The 20,844-nt window shown below is 44.1% G+C and overlaps 1 protein-coding gene across 19 annotated transcripts in view; it reads left to right on the top strand.

Annotated features, from left to right (window-relative positions):
• ADGRL3 (adhesion G protein-coupled receptor L3) overlaps positions 1 to 20,844 on the top strand; it is a 907,827-nt gene that overhangs the window by 25,975 nt on the left and 861,008 nt on the right. The gene's annotated exons all lie outside the window — the stretch shown is intronic.

Here is a 20,844-nt window from a genome sequence, read left to right on the forward strand (position 1 = left end):
CTTCTCACTGGACACAGTGTGTAACAGACTTCCCTCTGTGATACACCTCTGAAGATGCCAGCCACAGATGCAGGTGAAAAGTTAGGAACAAGATCTACCAGACCACAGCCACACAGCCCGGAAAATCCACCACAACCAGTTGTATCCGGCCGTGAAAACCTTCGACAAATCCTCTGTTCATTTCCACCACTGAAACGATGGGATAATCCAATGCATGCAAGACCAGCTGCTTCTGGGAAAGGTGTTGGAAGTCCTGCCTCAAATAGAAGTCATGAGAGATGGAATTCAAAGGACAAATTAAAAAAAAGTCATCGGGTCCAGATGGTACACATCTGAGTGTTCTTAAGGACCTCAAATACGAAGTGGCTCACCACCTAAGGAAAATATGCATCTTGCGGCTAAAATTGGCCTCCCTTGGTAGCACATGTAACTCTGATTTTGAAAAAGACATCCAGGAAATGACAGGCAAGTTAATATGACATCTGTTCTGGGTACATTTGTAGAACTGTGGAAGGACCGGTGTAGCTTCTGTAAAGGAGAATTTCTGTGAGAGAGTTAAGAAGCCTTTTGATAAGAATGGTCCAGTCCATGTTATATATGTAGACTTCCCAAAGGCTTTTGACAAATCTTTCAACAAGAGGACCGAACAAACGTAGCAGTCGTGGAATAAGAAGGTGGGTACTGTCATAGCAACCGGTTAAATGACAGAAAGCAGAGAATACATTTAAAAGAGCAATTCTCATAGGGGAGGGACTTGACAAGTGGGGTTCCAAAAGGATCGGGAACGGTGCAATTTAATTAGCTCATAAATCATCCGAGATTCAGGGTGAGCAGCAGAGTGGACAGGTTTTTAGTTGATGCCAAATTATTCAGGATGGTGAGAGATCTTGGTTGGTGGGTTGTGAAGACCTGCGAAAGGATCTTTCTAGACTGGGAGAATAAGTGATGATATGGCAAGTGAGGTTCAACGTGCAACATGGTAGTCATTGGAGGAAGTAAATCCTAACTTGAAATGCATGCTGGTGAAGTCTCAACTGTTAGTGATTGACCAGAATAGAGATCTTGGTTGCCCTGATGGATAACTGGATGGAAATGTGACCTTAGTGTGCTGTGGTAGTAAAAAAAAAAGACCAATTATGTGGTAGAGGTTATTAGGAAAGAGATTGAAAGCGTTGACTTGGTATAGATCTATGGGGCAGCTGCATTTAGAATACAGTGTACAGTTCTGGAGGTGGTTTATTTAAGGTGATATTTCAGTGCCTGAAAAGGAGCTGAAAAGGGGAGCTAAACATGATGGAGTTGAAAGGGATTTTCAGTTTAGAAAGGACATGATTAAGGTGGAGAAATTATAGAGGCTTATAATATTGTGCTTGGAGTTGGAAAAAATAGGCAGAGAAGTTGATTGGTAGTAGATTCAGGACAGATAAAAGGCAGTGCTTCTTCACTCCCACAGTAATTAACATTTGGAAATCGCTGTCAATGTAAAGGTAGTGATGGCTGCTCATTTAATAGGCTTAAAAGGAGATTACACAAAAGCCATTTATGTACTTGTGGTCTGCTTTGCATTGAGCACGCATTCCATTTGGGTTGAATTCTCTGATAAGCACACTTTTTTCCCTCTGTCAAACTCACTGTGCTTCAGATTAGAGAATCTCTGTGGTTTCCGAGACCTCTGAAAGCATGACTTTTCCTCTCACTTTGCAGAGAAAGCAAAAGGAGACAGCAAGTGTTTGATTTGCATTGGGTTTCCTCTGTCCTCCCCACCTTCCTCTGCCCACCCTACAACAGTTCCTTCCACTTTGTGGGGCAGCAATTAAGAATGATTGGAAGAGCTTTCTTGTTTTCTTCTATTTTTTTTAACCCTGCTGGTCTCTTGTTTGAGCAATAGACTGGTGAAATCTACATGAAATTTACATGGTCTAGCAAAATAATGCCAAACCTGAGACTGAAAAAAATGCAGTAAAGCTCAGCCTCCCCAGCTGGAGACTGCATGGAGAAAATGTGTGGAGAAAATGGTTGCTTGGCTCTGCTGGGGACACTTTGCGGGAGGAGAATCCTGTTTAAACAAAAAAGTGGGGAAAACTCACTGTGAAGCTAATGGCCATTGGGCAAGCCCTGCATGCGTAAAGAGTCAAATTCATAGATTTATCCCTCAGTGGTCACTGTGACTAAGATGGAACCTCCATGTTCAGAGACAGTAAGTCTCAGAGTAACCATTGTGATGTGGGGTAAACATCAGAGGGACACTTTGGCCTTCATGCTCTGCATGTATGCTTTCTGGAGGCATCTCGCTGGCCACGGTATGAAACAGAATCCTGGTCTAGATAAACCATTGGTGTGATCCACCCTAGTTGCTTTTATGTTCTTAGTGCAATTTTCTGTTCCATAATCTGTTTTCATGCAGTTGAATAACTTTAAAGAGAGCAAATCCTCCTCGCAGGAGGTTTAAACCTTTTTTGTCCCTCGGCTTGAAAGAAGTGCAAATACTCCTAGAAAAATGTCCTCTCTCTCTTTTCTACGGTTTCGTTAATATATGTTGCCGCTGCAACGTGAGGTTTAGAGATAGCAGCCATCACTCCATTAGATGCAATACCTTTTTGTATATAAATTTTAACTGCAACTAACTGGTCCTCTTTTGGGTCCAGTCAGCTGGTGGTGAAGAAGGGAGGAGGGATCCCTCTGGCCACTCAAAATAGCTGTGCTGGGAATCATGGGTCTTGGGTAGATAAAAGCTACTTGTCAGTTCTGGCCCGATCCTGCCAAGTCTTGCAAGCAGGATGTGGGATCCACTCTCCTTCGACTGTTCCCCCCTCCCTGAAACTGCTATCTGCTTTTTGTCTCTTAGTTTTGTGTTCTAGGCGAACCCATATCTGCTTCTTAGACGCCTGCTGGCTTTTGCACTTCAAAGCGCTAGGAGGTGAAGGTTGTTTTGACCTAAGTGGAAGGCCATTCTGTCTCCTTCCTGTGAGATCGGAAGGGTACCATCCCCCACTTGGGAAGTGGTACCAAGGGGTGATGTTATGTGATGTGGAGGGACATGGAGTGGGATATAATGGGAGATCTTTTGGCACGTAATTTTAGTTCTGGCAATAGAAGTCTTAATGCCTTTTCCGGGTTCTGTTTCCAATAAAAGAAATTGTCTGAATGCAAAGTCTCATTACTGACCCGTCCAGGGTCACAGCACTACCTGGAGCAGGGAATGTAGTGAAGAGGATAACTGGGAAATGCAATGGGTTGGATCCACCCAAATATTTTACTGATTCAAATATTAACCTAGTTAAGTAGCCACGAGGAGGAGGAGGAGTTGTTGTTGTTACCCTGCCTTTCTCTCCTGTAAGGTGTATCAAAGCGGCTTACAAACTCTTTCACTTCCTCTCACCACAACAAGCACTTTGTGAAGTAGGTGGGGCTGAGAGAACTTGACTAGCCCAAGGTCATCAACAGGCTTCATGTGGAAGAGGAGAGAATCAAACCTGGTTCTCCTAATTAGACTCCACTACTCTTAAATCACTACACCATGCCAGTGGTATGAGGCACAGCCAGATTCAGCCACCTGTGACATAATTGACATTGCAATTGAACCCTCGATGTCAACATGTAAAAAAAATTGTGGATTGTTTTAGGATGAGCTTTACTTAGGATCCTTCTTGGGCAAGCATATGGGGTACCATGAAAGTGGTCCTGCAGGGGTATCCATTTTAGTAAGGCATACACAGAGGTGGGATCCAGCAGGTTCTCACAGGTTCCCGAGAGTAGGTTACTAATTATTTGTGTGTGCCTCCGAGGAGAGGGGGGTTGCACCTAATTGTGAGTGATTTTTGGCCACGTGATTTTTTGCCTTAGTTACGCCCCTCCTCTCAGCAGTAGCGCGCAGAACTTGAAGCAGTCTAGCAGGAGGTGCACCGACGTGCATGGCAGCCTGCGAGCCTAAAATTACGCGCAAGTATCTGCTTTTCCTACCTCCCTCATGACTTCAGCGCAGCGGCTGCGTCCTTGCCACAGCCCCGCCCCCGGAATGCCCGGCCATGCCCCCGTCGTGCCCCGCCCAGCCCCATTGGCGCTACTCCACAGTTTGAATCCCACCACCATGGGAACCTGTTTAAAATTTTTGGATCCCACCACTGGGCATACACTACAAAATCACCCTGTGGTTGTCGGGAAAATTCTGCTCAAAGAACTAAGTAGGATAGGAATTGTTAGAATAGATTATTGGCATGGAAATAAGAATATGGCTGTAGTCCATGGATAACATTGGTAGAGTTCATAAAACACTGATTTATTCAAATCAGCCATAGTGTAAATTTGGGAAGGGAGTGGGGTTGGGTTCTAGGTTACTAGTTAGATGTCTCAAACTAAAATGCTTGAAAGAAAAATCTCAGTTATTTCACTTAGAATGCAAAGAAAATGTGATAATCCCAAAGACATGAGTGCAAAATTGCCTAACTTTTCTTAGATGAGTTATACACAGTTGATTACCTTAGTGAGACAAAAATTCGTATTTACTGCAATAATCTTGGTTTCTGGAGTTTAATGGAGGAACAGCAGCTGCTTCTGGAGTGAGAGATAAGACGGGAAGAAATTAAATATGTAGTTATTACAAATCACAAAGCTCTACACACTGTCCCACGCCCTTCAAGGGGACTTAAGTATGTGCTTAAAACTCTCTCCTAGTTAAGCAAAGGGATTTCAAATGCTTCACTTTGGCAGAATTGTGATTATAGTTTAGATGCATTCTGGTGTGGAATTGTGTATCCAGTATAGGGATTTGTTATGTCCTCATTTGAGAGGAGCAGTGGCACAGTGGTTAAGAGCAGGTGCACTCTAATCTGGGGAACCGGGTTTGATTCTCTGCTCCATCACTTGAGCTGTGGAGGTTTATCTGGGGAACTAGATTAGCTTGTGCACTCCAACACACGCCAGCTGGGTGACCTTGGGCTAGTCACAGTTCTTCAGAGCTCTCTCAGCCCCACCTACCTCCCAGGGTGTTTGTTGTGAGGGGAGAAGGGCAAGGAGTTTGTAAGCCTCTTTGAGTGTCCTTCAGGAGAGAAAAGGGGGATATAAATCCAACTCTTCTTCTTCTCATTTGTGATCCCTTTTAAATGGAATCCTGAATGGAGTCTTATTCCAGATACAACACAGTATCTGGTTTGGATTATAGCTATTTCTTAGCCAAAGAAATTCCCCTTGTGCCTGGGATTGTACTGACCCATTACACTTCTAAATAAACATGCCAAGTTCTGTGTTGCTGTCCTTCTTCCAGAAATATGTGGTGATTTCATCTTTGAAAAAAAAATCAGGTGGGTTTTCCATCAGTCAGGGGACTTTTAAAAATTACTGAATTCTGTCATTTACTATTGGTCAAGTGGAATAGCTTTTCCTTCTTTTTGGAAGTTGTTAAATTAGAAAAGAGATTTTCTTCTCTAGATCCGGTCTCTGTTCCTACAGAGACAAGATGGATGGTGAGGACTAGACAGGACTTTTTCAGTGATGGCAACTCACTTTTGGAATGCCGTTTCCCCCTTGAGGATTAACATCTCTACTTGTCTTATTTTTCTTCATCCAGAACAATTTATTGTATTCAGGTTTTTAACTTAGGCGCTTTGTCTTTTTAGGTTGTTTTAGGGCCGTGGTGGCAAACCTATGGTGCTCCAGATGTTCATGGACTACAATTCCCATCAGCCCCTACCAGCATGGCCAATTGGCTGATGGGAATTGTAGTCCATAACATCTGGAGTGCCAAAGGTTTGCCACCACTGTTTTCGGGTCTAGATCTGGCTTGAGGAGTGTTCTGACAACATCCTTCTAGGGTACTGAGTGTTTGTTTTATGCTAATTTCATGGTTTTGGCTTGCTTGTGTTTAGTTGTGTGTTTTTTTAAAGTCAGCTTGTGTTACTGATTTAGTTGTAAGCTGCCTAGAATAGACCTCTGGGGGAACAGGACTGCCATATACCTGCTGGGATGGGAGTGTAGGGGAGTGGGGTTGTCCATCTGCATTCTCATGACTTTCAAGAGAATTTTAAAAAGCCACAGGGTGGTGGTGGTGACATCACATCCATGGAAAACCTGGATGTGATGTCAGTTCCTTCTTGAAGCTGACACAAACGTTGTCCTTTCCCTATTGGGTTTTCAGTGATTCCTCGCAAGACTTGACATCACTTCCAGGTTTCCCTGAAAGTGACGTCACATCATGGCTAATGGCTGCCCCCATGTCCCCCCTCCACTGGCTTACAGACCAAACCTGGGACCTTCCAGGTGAGGCAGTATGGAAATGTTCTAAATGTTTTAGGGATGTTTTTAATCTGTTAGCTACCTTGATGGCTGTGATGAAGGCAGAGATTCCGCGTATAAATTCTGTAAACAAATCAAAATGTGCAAATATTTCATTCAGATGACAACAGGATTATAAGGTGTTTGACTTGCCATCTATTGGCCTTTCCAAGATAACCCAAACAGAGCTGATTTCTCAACTTACTAGTTCTGCCTCTGGCGGAAACTGTTCTTGCTAGCTTTGCAATCAGAATTCTCATAGTTGCTGTTCAAACCTATCTGGTTCCAACCCATATGATACATTTATTTGCAAGTGACGTAGCTCCTACTTTTACTTAATCCTAGTATCACAGTTCTAGAATCATTCAGTGAGCTAATAAAAAAATGGAGATATATCTGGTATACAGTTCAACCACGATCAATTTGAGATCGGTCATTTGTTACATACACACAAACAGCAGAACAGTCAGGGGTGGCTGAATTAGGGCTGCCAACATCCAGGTAAGATCTGGGGATCTTTTCACAGCTCTTCTCCAGACAACTGGGATGCTTTGGAGTAGAGAGTCTATGGCAGTGGTGGCTTTGGAGTAGAGAGTCTATGGCAGTGGTGCTTTGGAGTAGAGAATCTATGGCAGTGGTGGCGAACCTTTGGCACTCCAGATGTTATGGACTACAATTCCTATCAGCCCCTGCCAGCATGGCCAATTGGCAGGGCCTGATGGGAATTGTAGTCCATAACATCTGGAGTGCCAAAGGTTCGCCACGACTGGTCTATGGCATTGTATTCCTATCCTCCCCAGGCTCCATTCTCAAATCTCCAGGAATTTCCTAACCTGCATCGAGCAGCTCTCTGCCCTCTACAACTGTATTCTACCCTCCACCCACCCCCATCATGGCATGGTTAAGAACGGTGGACTCTATTCTGAGGAATCAGGTTTGATTTCCCCACTCCTCCACATGAATGGTGGACTCTAATCTGGTGAACTGGGTTTGTCTCCCCACTCTTCCACATGAAGCCTGCCGGGTGACCTTGGGCCAGTCATGGTTCTAACTACAATGCACAAACGCGTTGCATCAACCGCTTTTATATATGTGCATCACAAACAACAATAAAGTGCATAAATGGTGAAGTTGGGTGCAAAACACAACAAATTCTTACAACAATACAATGTGCAATTCTTACAACAATGCAAAGATACAACAATACAAATTTGATGGTTTCAATTGCAGCATTCACTTATCACGCCTTTGGCATGTCTCAGTAATGTCCTCTTCTATCTTTAATTGTCATGCAACTTCGTATCCTATTCACCATATCCTATTCGTATCCAACTTCACCATTTATGCACTTTATTGTTATTTGTGATGCACATATATAAAAGCGGTTGATGCAACGTGTTTGTGTATTGTCGTTAGTTTAACCAGTCATGATTCTCCCAGAACTCTCTCAGCCCCATCTACCTCACAAGGTGTCTACTGTGGGGAGAGGAAGGGAAGGAGTTTGTAAGTTATTTTGAGATAACTTATGGTTGAGAAAAGTCGGGTACAAATCTGAACTCCTTCTTTAAAAAAACCTTGTTTTGTGGGTCTGTAAATCTATAGTGAGGGCCTATCTTTATCTTCAGAATGACCCTGTGATAGGGGTAGACTAAGATGGTGCAGCTAAGATGGTGCATCAGAATGGAAGGAATGCCAGTTTTTCATGCCGTATAACCATGTTGGCTAGGCAAAGCTGTTGTGTCCTTCCTCCACCAGTGCATCCCTTTGAACATTTGTAAACCATACTTTGTTCCCAGAGGGCACATATAAAAATCTTGAACTTGCCAGTTTCTGTGTTCCAGTGTGTACCAAATTTTAGGTTTCTGCATGGCTTGATGACTGGTGAGTGAACCAGCTTGATGACAGGTGACTGGTGAGTGACTTGATGACTGGTGAGTGAACCAGCAATAACTGATAACTAGATGTTTTGATTGTTGGATAGGGTTACAGAAGACCTCCAGACATGAAGTTTATACATCTCCGTCTGCAGTGTTAACTTGCAGGGAGATTGCCATTAATGCTTATCCCTGTTTAAACCAATAGTTCTGGTAGGTTGTTGCAGGGGCAGAGTGAGGGGGAACTGCGCCCGGGGCATGTGTGCGCCCCACGCCCCTGCCACACCCCGCCTGCCATGCCACAGAACACCCCCTTCCTTCCCCCTTGGCGCTACGCCACTGGGTTGTTGTTCAGTTTGCTAGTGCTTTGCTGCATTTGGAGAAGTCCTGATCAGTGGTGGGATCCAAAAATTTTAGTAACAGGTTCCCATGGTGGTGGGATTCAAACAGTGGTGTAGCGCCAATGGGGCTGGGCAGGGCACGATGGGGGCGTGGCCGGGCATTCTGGGGGCGGGGCATTTCTGGGCAGGACTGCGGCAAGGACGTAGCCGCTGCGCCGGTCCTTGGGCGGGAAACGAATGCACACAGGCACAGGCTGCCTCGCACACCGGTGCACCTCCTGCTAGACTGCTTCAAGTTCTGCGCGCTACTGCTGAGGGGAGGGGCGTAACTAAGGCAAAAATCAGGTGGCAAAATCACCAATTAGTAACCCCCTCTCGGCACACACAAATAATTAGTAACCTACTCTTGGGAACCTGTGAGAATCTGCTGGATCCCACCTCTGGTCCTGATGTATCAGTTCTTTGTGTAGTATAAGACCTTTGTGGTCTGGTGGTCTGGAAATATATAGCCAGAAGCTTTTAATCAGAAGGAAACCTGAGTGAAACTGACCTTAGACCTTGGAGAAGATCTAAAAATTAGTATGGTGCAGCGGTCTGTTTTTATTATTTAACATTACTAAGCAAACTTGGTATGCTATTTCTCTCTCTTTTTAAAATAGTTGATTGGTTATATGATCGTAGCTGGTTAAAATGGTCCACTGGGTGGTGTTCACAAACGGAATTTGTTGAGGGACTCTGAACAGACATTTGTTCAGCGAAGACCTTTCCTGAATAATAGATCACTCTGAGATAGCTCTGCTGCTCTTCCATGCAAAGAGGAGGGCGATAAAGATGTAACCCAAATGTTTTACCTCACAAGAGGGATTCAGGCGCAGGGGGATTACCTCATCATATCCTTGCAGCAAAAAGGGGGGGAAAAGAATGTCTTAGGCTTCAGACTTGAAGCCTAAGCTGATGCTTAACTTCTTAGGAAGGCTTGGAGATGCTGAGAACAGGTGTGCTCTGTATTCTGGGCTCATAACAGTGCCTCTCCTCAAAGGAAAGGTGCTCAGGTGGTGGTGATTCTTTAGTTAATAAATTTCTGAATAGCTTTTTAACCCGCTCTCCACCCCCTCAAAAAACCCTCTACAACGCAATTAACTAAAGAGAATGCCTTCTTTTTGTCTGCAATTTTTAACAATTTGTACTTCAAAATTGTAATCCAAAACAAAAACATAAATTGCCAAATTATAAAGTACTTGTTGTGGTGGGTTTTCTGGGCTGTGTGGCCGTGGTCTGGTAGATCTTGTTCCTAACGTTTCACCTGCATCTGTGGCTGATGCAGAGAGAAGTCTGTTACACACTGTATCTAGTGAGAAGGGAGTGTTTAGTGGGGTATATATTGTCCATGTCCCAGGGTGGGGAACCAATCAGTTAAGTGTTTGGGTGGAACTTGCTATGCAAAGGTGTGGTAGAATGCATTGTATTTTGGGTGGGGTTTTTCAGTCCAGGGCGTGATTCACATTGTATTGCATAGTAATCATTGACCCATTGGAAGTAGCTACTACCAGCTACTTCCAATGGAACAATGTTTACTATGAGCAGACAGATGGGGCAGCCATGGGAAGCCTGGTGATAGCCAATTTTTACATGGAACATTTTGAGAAACAAGCCCTCAAAACAGCACCCAGGAAACCTGTAACTTGGTTCGGCTTAGTGGATGACACTTTTACAATATGGAGCCATGGCAAGGAGGAAATGCTGAATTTTCTGGACCACCTTAACAGCATCCACCCAAACATCCAATTTACCATGGAAACTGAAAAAGAAGGAAAACTTCCTTTTTTAGATGTCTTGGTCTTTCGCAGACCCAAACACCAATTGGGCCACACAGTATACAGAAAACCAACACACACTTAAAAACTCCAACCACTACCCACAACAAAAAAGGGCCATAATAAAAACTCTGACAGATTGTGCAAAACAAATTTGTGAATCTCACCTCCTCCCTGATGAAATCAGTCTGGGCTCTGCAGGCTAATGGCTACTCCACAACAGAAATCAGAAGCACTTTAAGATCAAGAGAAACCCAGAGGACTGAGGAGAAACAGCCCACCACTGGAAAAATATTTCTACCATGCCTCAAGGGAACCACAGATCAAATAGTGAAACTGATGAAAAAAACATAACCTACAAAACATCTTCAAACTTACCAGGAAAATACACCAGATGCTATGCTCAGGAAAGGACAAGAGAGACCCCCTCACTTCTGCAGGAGTCTATCACATACCCTGCAGCTGTGGAAGGTCTACATAGGAACCACAAAATGCAGCATTCAGACTCGTATTTAGGAGCATGAAAGGCACTGTCAACTTAACCATCCGGAAAAATCTGCAGTAGCAGAGCATGTCCTAAATAAAACTGGTCACAACATTTTATTTGAGAACACTGAAATTTTGGACAATTTGGAAGGTTACTATGTCAGACTGCACAGGGAAGCCATTGACACGCACAAACACCAAGACAACTTCAACAAGAAAGAAGAGACTTGGAGACTTAACAAAGCTTGGCTACCAGTACTTAAAAACACCAGAATCCAAGACCAAGGGCATGCTAAGTTCATGGACAATGAATTTAGACTGCATTCACTAAGACTGTTGCTGCTGCAGGGAATGCAAATGTGAATCACTCCCTGGACTTAAAACCCCCACCTGCAATACTCTGCACTCACCACACCTTTGCATAGCAAGTTCCACCCAAACACTTACTGATTGGTTCTCCACCCTGGGACATGGACAACATATATCCTATTAAACACTCCCTTCTCACTAGACACAGTGCATAACAGACTTCTCTCTGTGATACATCTCTGAAGATGCCAGCCACAGATGCAGGCGAGACGTTAGGAACAAGATCTACCAGACCACGGCCACACAGCTCGGAAAAGTTTGTGTTGCTGTTGCTTGAGCCCAGTTTTGATCTTGCTGTGGACACCATTACACCCTTCTATACTTGGTGCTTTGATTACGTTAAACTGCTGAACCGGCTGTGAGCTGCCTCCGCCTCTGCTTGGTGAGGGCCTGTGTACAGCAAGAATTATATAAGATGCGACAATATTAATATTTACTTTTAAATTATCAAAAAAAATGTAGGGTTACTTCTCATTACCATTGTTAAACCTTAGTCAGCCTTTGGGAAGATCTTGCATGTCAGACTGATGCCACAAAAAAGCTTTCAAGTTCTCCAAAACTCTTTATTGCAGTGGTTCCCAACCTGGGTTACACATACTCATGGGGGTACCCACCAGAGCAGGGGTAGGGAACCTGCGGCTCTCCAGATGTTCAGGAACTACAATTCCCATCAGCCTCTGTCAGCATGGCCAATTGGCCATGCTGGTAGGGGCTGATGGGAATTGTAGTTCCTGAACATCTGGAGAGCCGCAGGTTCCCTACCCCTGGTCTAGTGGGTCTAGCTCCTAATATTTCACTTGCATCTGGGGCTGGCATATTCAGAGGTATGTCATAGTAAGATGTGTTTCTCCCCATAGCACATCTTATGATGATACCTGTGAAGATGCCAGCCCCAGTTGCAGACAAAATGTTAGAAGAGGAAGAGGAGAAGGAGGAGTTTTGATTTATACCCTGCTTTTCTCTCCTAAAGCCATCTCAAAGCAGGTTACAAACTCCTTCCCTTCCCACAACAGACACCTTGTGAGATTGGTAGGGCTGAGAGAGCTCTGAGAGAACTGTGACTAGTCCAAAGTCTTCCAGTAGACTTCACATATGGGAGCAGGGAAACAAATCCAGTTCACCAGATAAGAGTCCACCACTCTTGAACACTATACGTTGGCTCTTAGGAGCAAAAATACCAGAACATGGTCAGACAACCTGAAAAACCTACAGCAGCCCAATAATTCTGGCTGTGAATCTCTCTGCTGAGATGCCTTTCACTTCACATTAATCCACACTCTCTCACTCCTTTACATCTCTGAGATCATATTAGGATTTGACTTCATTTCTAGTCTCTCAATGTTTCTGCCTATTTCTATGGGCAGTTCTGCACTTCGACAACACAATGACAGGATTAGTTTCTCTTTTTATCTTCTTTCTCTGTTATATTAATCTTTATAAAAAAAATTAAGAGTTATGCTTCCACCAGCTAAATCCAAAAATTATGGCCTCAATAGATTCCTGGGTTGCACTTCTATTCCTGAAAGAAAGATAGCTATCAGGTAATAACCTCAAAGCAGTCTATCAACCAAAAAAACCCTTCTAAACCTTTCCAATAATAATGCCTTTTTCATGAGAATAATTGGTATCCAGGTTGTAATGACCACTCTCTCATTTCTTTGTAAATAAATATGACTGGTACAAAATAATGTTTATTATTCTTTTCTTTCCATATCTCTATATTGCTGCCACAAGGAATTCAATTCCAAACTTCTTTTTATCTTCTCGTAAAGTAGGATGTCTGATCTTTAAAACAGTTTCGAAGGGCTGTGTGGTCCTGAGGAAATTACTAGTGTGGGATTCCAGGTTAAATTTAACAAATTCCAATTTTATTTATATACATTCTTTAGCTTAAAGGTTTCAAGAAATTATTGATTGATTGATTGATTGATTTTAATATCCCATCCCTCTCCTTTCAGGTTCAGGGTGGCATACAACAATCATATACACAATAAAAGCATATAGACATCCATAAACATAATAAAAGAATATAAACATTCAGTAAATATAATACATTATTACCCAGTGGCGACTAATTCCAAACCAGCACAACTATAAAACCACCATGCCGAGGGAACCTAAATGACTTATTGACAGTAGTAAGTCAAAGATGACAATAACAATGTTAAAATGGTTGGTGGTTGAAGGTTGGTGGGGATTTTATCGTGCCAATTTATAATTATTCAATTTTTCACTGTGTTAATTTATAGTAGTAAGGCAAAGACGACAATAACAATGTCAAAATGGTTGGTGGTTGAAGGTTGGTAGAGGATTTTGTTGTGTTAATCAACAATTACATCATTTTTATTGTGTTAATTTTTCAATAAATAAAACAATCTGCAGCAAGAACTTCTGCTGAGGTAATTTTCAGTTCACATCAGTGCACTCTCTCACTCCTTTACATCTCTGAGACCATATTAGGATTTGATTCCATTTCTAGACTCTCAATGTTTCTACCTAGCAATTTGGGCAGTTCTACACTTCATACAAAACTAGGATGTTAACATCATCAAGCCCCCTTTCTCACTATAAGTTTAGCACAGCAGTCTCTCTCAGTTCAGAACATAATATTTCCCCTCTCTCAAATTCTGTACACACTCTGATTCAGTTTAGCTCAGACTGACTTCCTGTCAGTATCTGGCATGGACGGCTGCCTCTCTCTCAAGTTTTACACACTCTGACACCCTCTCAGTTCAGCACAGACTCTTCACAGTCACTCTCCAGTGACAAACCACCTCACCCTCTCATCACACTTGCACTCCCCTGCCTTCTATAACTTATCTCATTTTAACAAAACATGCACACAACGTTTTAAATCGTTGCACAAGTATTTTTTTATATTTTTGCATTGTGTTAATTTAAAGTTTTCTCTAACCTCCTGTGCAAGATGACAAATCTCTCACTTGTTTGTCATACGAGATGAAAGTTTACCGAGATACCAGCCTGGCATTCTTTAGCAATCGCACTCACCCACCGACTAATAATACCCTGAAGCACTTCAATGCAAGTGAGGCTGCGGGGAGGGAGACACCCAGCATTGTTACCAACATGGCTGCCAACCTCCAAGTGAGGTCTGGAGACAACCCAGAATTACACCTGTTATGGCCTCCCCAGACACTGACAAAGCTGCTGTTGTGGCAGATGAAGAACAGGAGAAAGCCTCTGATGAGCCATTGTCTCCAGCCAGAGGTGGGATCCAGCAGGTTCTCACAGGTTCCCGAGAGTAGGTTACTAATTATTTGTGTGTGCTGAAAGGGGGTTACTAATTGGTGATTTTGCCTTGTGATTTTTGCCTTAGTTACGCCCTCCTCTCAGCATTAGCGCGCAGAACTTGAAGCAGTCTAGCAGGAGGTGCACCGGCGTGGGTGGCAGCCTGCGCCTGTGTGCATTCGTTTCCTGCCCAAGGCCCGGCGCAGCGGCTGCGTCCTTGCCACAGCCCCGCCCAGGAATGCCCAGCCATGCCCTGCCCAGCCCCATTGGCGCTACGCCACAGTTTGAATCCCACCACCATGGGAACCTATTACTAAAATTTTTGGATCCCATCACTGTCTCCAGCTTGCTCTTGACAAAGCCGAAGCTCATGTTGCTGGATCAAAACAGACAAGCAGCTCAGATCTCAGTGATCCCACACCTCCCAATCCTCTTGACTATGGACCCTCAGAGCCAACCACAGTTCCCACCAGACTCCCCCCACCACCACTGGAAAGGAGCCATAGGCGTAAGAGAGACAAAATGCAGGCAAGAAGGAAAGGCCAGCTGACAGCTGCTGGCATTCAGCTCAGCTGATGATCCCGGCAGCTGGCTCTCAGGCACAAAACCGGAAGTAACACATCTGTTTGTCTCGGCCTACCGCTCCTTGCAACCTTGACCTGCCTGCTTGCCCGACTCCAGAGGCTGTGACCTTGGGACTGTTTTGACAATGCTCTCTTCAACCACCCTCTGGTTTGGACACTCTCTGTCACCTTGGTTCCTTAGCTTACCTAGACTGTTTGACTACTTTCTTGGAAACCCCTCAGCTTGGGCTCTTGCTCTCTACTTTTTTGGCTGCCTTGACTATGTGCGCCTTGCACCTGACCCTGCTCCTAAGACTAAGCATTGTACCATCGCTTAAAGACTAGATTATTTGATCAAGAATATCAATTTCTCCTGAGCAAAGCGCAAAGCTCTTGCTCTCCAATATTCTTTGGGATTATCCCTCAGAAATCTAGCCCTGCCATATACCTGGAACAACTTGTCAATTACAATTGCAGATGGGTCATGACTAGAGCAAGGTGTAACTCTTTTCCGTCAGTACATCTTCAAGGTCGCTTCTCTAGTATTCCACAAAATGTGCGTAGCTGTCGATTTTGTCCTGATACAACTGATACACTTTCTCATATTCTGCTTCACTGTTCAAAATACAACATCAGAACTGATTTGAGAACTGTATTACCAACAGGATTTATGCTCCTTTCTGATAAAATAAAAATGGCTAAGCTTCTAAATAACTCTAATGTTTAAATCTCTGAAGCTGTTGCTATATTTTTACTCTGTGTACTGCAGTTGTGCAATAATGATCTTATTGTATTTGGAATTCTTGACACACACAGGTTTTATGCCTAATAAAGGTTTTGGATTTTGGACTAAGCGTTGGAAGTGTGGCCCACAGCAACACCTGATCTCCAGACTACATCGATCGGGTTCCTGGGATAAAATGACTGCTTTCAAAGGTGGATTCTGTGCCATTATACCCTACTGAGGTCCTATTCCTCTCCAAACTACACCCTACTCAGGTTCTACCTTCAAATCCCCAGGGATTTTCCAATCTGGAGTTGGCAACCCTATTTCTCCATGTGATTTTGTAATATAAAAGAAGTAGAACCAAAGACAGAGCTGGAACAGCTCAGCGAGGGGAAAAAAATGTGGAAGGCTTCCAAATGTAAGAGAATCTTAAATCATTAATGAAACTGCGTTTTTAATGTATGCAAATTAAATTATATATGCATCTTTCCTTAGACCGAATTTAATGTGCGTACTTTATTCAGGGATCAGTCTTGGAAGAAGGAGAGGAAGAAATGGTGACAACTTGCATTTTTTTATTGCTCTGGACCACAAAATGATAATTTATGTTCTCTTTTAATAATATAAAACCTGATTGCCAAGCCAGAACATGAGATGCTGTATTCTGGCACATGCCTTCTGAGAAAGTAAAGCAGGGCCAATTTGCATTATTGAAGCAGCTGGGCACACCACACTAAAGGAGATTCTCTTTTTTTAAAAAAAATGCCACACTGAGCTATCTGTTAGCCCGTTTCAATACAGCAGGCCCAATCCAGCCAAAAAGTTAAGTACTTTCATTGATTTCTATGGAAGAGATTGAAACACAGACTTAACTCTTCCACTGAGCTGAATGGAACTTAAAAGTGCTTAACCTGGCTGGATTGTGACCAAATTCTCCAGGCCCCAATGGTTCTCCAGGCCCCAAGGGAGCAGCAGTGGCGTGGTGGCTAAGAGCAGGTGCACTCTGATCTGGAGGAACCGGGTTTGATTCCCAGCTCTGCCGCTTGAGTTGTGGAGGCTTATCTGGGGGATTCAGATTAGCCCTGTGCACTCCCACACACGCCAGCTGAGTGACCTTGGGCTAGTCACAGCTTTTCGGAGCTCTCTCAGCCTCACCCACCTCACAGGGTGTTTGTTGTGAGGGGGGAAGGGCAAGGAGATTGCAAGAGTCTCCTACAGGAGAGAAAGGGGGGATATAAATCCAACTCTTCTTCTTCTCTTCTTCTACCCACTGAATCTTTATCCTACTCTTCTTTCAAAGGGCTTGAGGGTCTCTTCTTCTCCATTTTATCCCCATGGCAACCTTGCAAAGGTAGTCAAGACTAAGAGAGACTGGCCCAAGATCTCCCACTGAGTTCCCCAAGCCTGGTCTGACCCACCAACTCCACACTGGTCTTCCAAAAAATAAACAAAGGTCTGCCAACTCTCTCAAATGTTCAACATCCTTTAAACTCTTTCACCATCCCTCCATGAGAGATTCAAAGGGCTGGCTGTTGATGGAACCAAGAAGGGGGGGCGGGGAGGAAGAGTAGAATTGGAGACCTGGAGATTGACCATCTGCAGATGTAAGGGAGACAAAGAATCTGTCCAAGAAGGATGAATGCCATCTTAATTCTCTACCTCCTCAGCCAAAATCTGCAGTTAGATGTTCCCACACAGCCTAACAGAGAGAGACTGTGTCAGATAGTATATGAATCATTAGCAGCGTACTTCTAGAGTCAGTTCTGTGTTGCATGTTTGCTTGGCTGCCTAGAGGGAAGAGTTCTCATGGGGTCTAGCTCTTGTTCATACTTCTGACCACAAAGAACCTCCTGACTGTAGCTCAGCCGTGTTCTAGAAGCAGTCTTCAGAATGTTGATGGTCTATAACAGCACATGCCAGACCACCATGGTCCAGTGCCAATTTTCATCTGGAGAAAGGTTTATCTCATCCTCAGAGTATGGAGAGGAAGGAGGTACTATGTCCTCACCTCTCAGCCTCAGAGATAGTCAGAAAGCCAGACTCTGTCACAGAGAGGATGAAATCCTTCCTTTCCATAATTGCAGTTACCGGTATATTATATTGAAGAAGAAGAAGAAGAAGAAGAAGAAGAAGAAGAAGAAGAAGAAGAAGAAGAAGAAGAAGAAGAAGAAGAAGAAGAAGAAGAAGAAGAAGAAGAAGAAGAAGAAGAAGAAGAAGAAGAAGAAGAAGAAGAGGAGGAGGAGGAGGAGGAGGAGGAGGAGGAGGAGGAGGAGGAGGAGGAGGAGTTTGGATTTATATCCCCCCTTTCTCTCCTGCAGGAGACTCAAAGGGGCTGACAATCTCCTTATCGGGAGCAACAGCCGCAGAAGGCCATTGCGTTCACATCCTACATGTGAGCTCCCAAAGGCACCTGGTGGGCCACTGCGAGTAGCAGAGAGCTGGACTAGATGGACTTTGGTCTGATCCAGCTGGCTTGTTCTTATGTTCTTATGTTCCTTGCCCTTCCCCCCTCACAACAAACATCCTGTGAGGTAGGTGGGGCTGAGAGAGCTCCGAGAAGCTGTGACTCGCCCAAGGTCACCCAGCTGGTGTGTGTGGGAGTATGTAGGACCAAGGAGAGTTTGAATCATGACTTTGAATCATATAAAGCTTGCTGGTGGTTGACTTCCGGAGTTGGTAATGTAAAGGAATTCAGCCATTTAAGCACCAGTGGGAAGGGTGGGAAAAGTTGACTCCTTGACAGCATCTGCTGGGACTTCATATATATCTACTCCTTAGTCATTTTCTAAACTGAAAAGTTCCCGACTTTCCTTATAGGAAAGGTATTATGTGAATAAGATGGGGTTATGGTTTGTCAGATGTTGCCTTCCCCTGATGCATGGTTTACTAGTAAAAAAAAAAAGTTTGGTTTTTGCAGCAGTTTGTGGTTTGGAAGTAATGACAAACAGTGGCATTCACTCTTTCTTGCACATCAGCAGTGGCGTAGGAGCAGCAGTGGCGTAGGAGGTTAAGAGCTCGTGTATCTAATCTGGAGGAACCGGGTTTGATTCCCAGCTCTGCCGCCTGAGCTGTGGAGGCTTATCTGGGGAATTCAGATTAGCCTGTACATTCCCACACACGCCAGCTGGGTGACCTTGGGCTAGTCACAGCTTCTCAGAGCTCTCTCAGCCCCACCTACCTCACAGGGTGTTTGTTGTGAGGGGGGAAGTGCAAGGAGATTGTCAGCCCCTTTGAGTCTCCTGCAGGAGAGAAAGGGGGGATATAAATCCAAACTCTTCTTCATCATCATCATCAGGATACTCTGCAGTGGCATGACAGGAGAACTGTTGACAAAATGGCAACTGTGTGGGACTAACAGTAGGGAAATGGTGCCAATAAGGGGCAGAACAGCAGGAAAACCGCACCCTACTCTTTCCCAACAGCATGCCAACGTGCTTGGATGGTGTTTTTTTTTCCAAAGGAGATTGAAGGAAAACAGATAAAGGATTGGGAAAACCTGGAAAGAGGGAGATTGGAACAAATTGTGTGAGTGGCCTCAAAACGGTATTCCAGGTTGGAAACTAAGGGTCGGGTGGAGGCAGGCTCTTTGTAAAAGCAGGCATCTGAAGTCTCCTTAGCTCATTCCGCACATGCAGAATAATGCACTTTCAAACTGCTTTCAGTGCTCTTTGAGGCTGTGCAGAATGGCAAAATCCACTTGCAAACAGTTGTGAAAGTGGTTTGAAAACGCATTATTTTGCATGTGCGGAAAGGGCCCTTGTGATGGAGGCTGCAGAAGATGGGACAGGAAAAGGCCTGGCTTGTGTTGTTCTTCTGTTAGCCTCTCTTCCCCTTCATTTTCTGTGGGTTCCTATTGGAGGCATTGAGAACGGTTCAGTGGTCTTCTTGATCAGAAGCTGAGAAGCCAGAAAGCTTTCATTATGCAGGAAGGCTGCTAAGGTGTTTTCCAAAGGCCGTCTGAGGCACTGATGAATAAGATTTCTTCCTTTTGATTTCATCCGCTCGTACAGCAGCTCTGTCTTTGACTTGAGGGAAGTGGGGAGCCTGGGAAATTAAAGCATTTTCTTTTCAAGTTGCCACGGAACATGTGCTGTCGATGTTGGTTAGTTGTTGTCAATACGCCTGGAAGTTAAAAGGTCTCTCCCTAATTAAGAGGAGACTGGTGTTCCTTCCCTGACTCCAAAATCTACCCTTTTAAAAATTCATTGCTGCTTTTAAGTTCAAATATTTGTGACAAGGAAGCGTGTATATAAATGGTATGTACATTTTTTTTAAAGTGCAGAGGCAGAGTCACATTGATGTGGATGTGAATATTTTTCATCAGATGCTGTGGCTTCAACCGGTTCGTGGCCAAGTTTCCCTTTCGGGGCTCCCCTGAATAATGCACGGCGTGGTCAAAGTTTATCTTGTGCTCTTCAGGACATCTCTTTGTTGCCTTCCCTTGGATGCCAGTGCAGAGCGATAATTATAACCAAAATTCAAGTTAAAAGCAAGGTCGAACTTCATTTTGTATGAATGTTTCCCTTCACACAGTAAATATCAGTCCTTTATATTTTTTTAATCTGTGAGAATGCTCGATGTGAAGTGGATTGGGTTTTTTCGGACTACTTTCATCTCCCTTGTCTAGGTAGCCAGTGGCCATTTCCTTTCCTGTTACAGGTACAACTTAAAAAATCTGGCCCAGTGTTCTGAAACATCCCGCTTTGTTGGCAATCTTTTGGTGAGACCCACGGTAGAGTTTTGTGGGACCTTCACAGGCGCCTTGATTTAGTGATGCTCAAGCCAGCAAGCAACCTGTCCGGGATTCAGTTTTGCCAGAGCTTGCTTGATAACGGTGGGCCAGCTATCAGGAAAACTAGATTTTTGGAAGCATGCAAATAAGTGAGAGGATTCATACCCCCCGAAGAAGCAAACTCCCAAGTTGATCATCTTCTGCTTCAATTTGGCTGAGGAGGCTCCCTAAAAGAGAGGAAAGCAGTGGGGCTTGATTACCCTAGCACCTGTTGGCTGTTAGTCCATGCGAGGAAGCTGTCAAGTCTCACAGGATTTATGACTACCTTTTACAAAGCAGAAGCTATTAACTGGATAGGAAGCCAAGCAGATTTTAGCAGTTGAAGAGACCAGTTTATTGCTCCCGCTGTGTCTGGCCCCACA

This window comes from Sphaerodactylus townsendi, linkage group LG07 (genome assembly GCF_021028975.2).
Source record: "Sphaerodactylus townsendi isolate TG3544 linkage group LG07, MPM_Stown_v2.3, whole genome shotgun sequence".
Taxonomy (NCBI): Eukaryota; Metazoa; Chordata; class Lepidosauria; order Squamata; family Sphaerodactylidae; genus Sphaerodactylus; species Sphaerodactylus townsendi.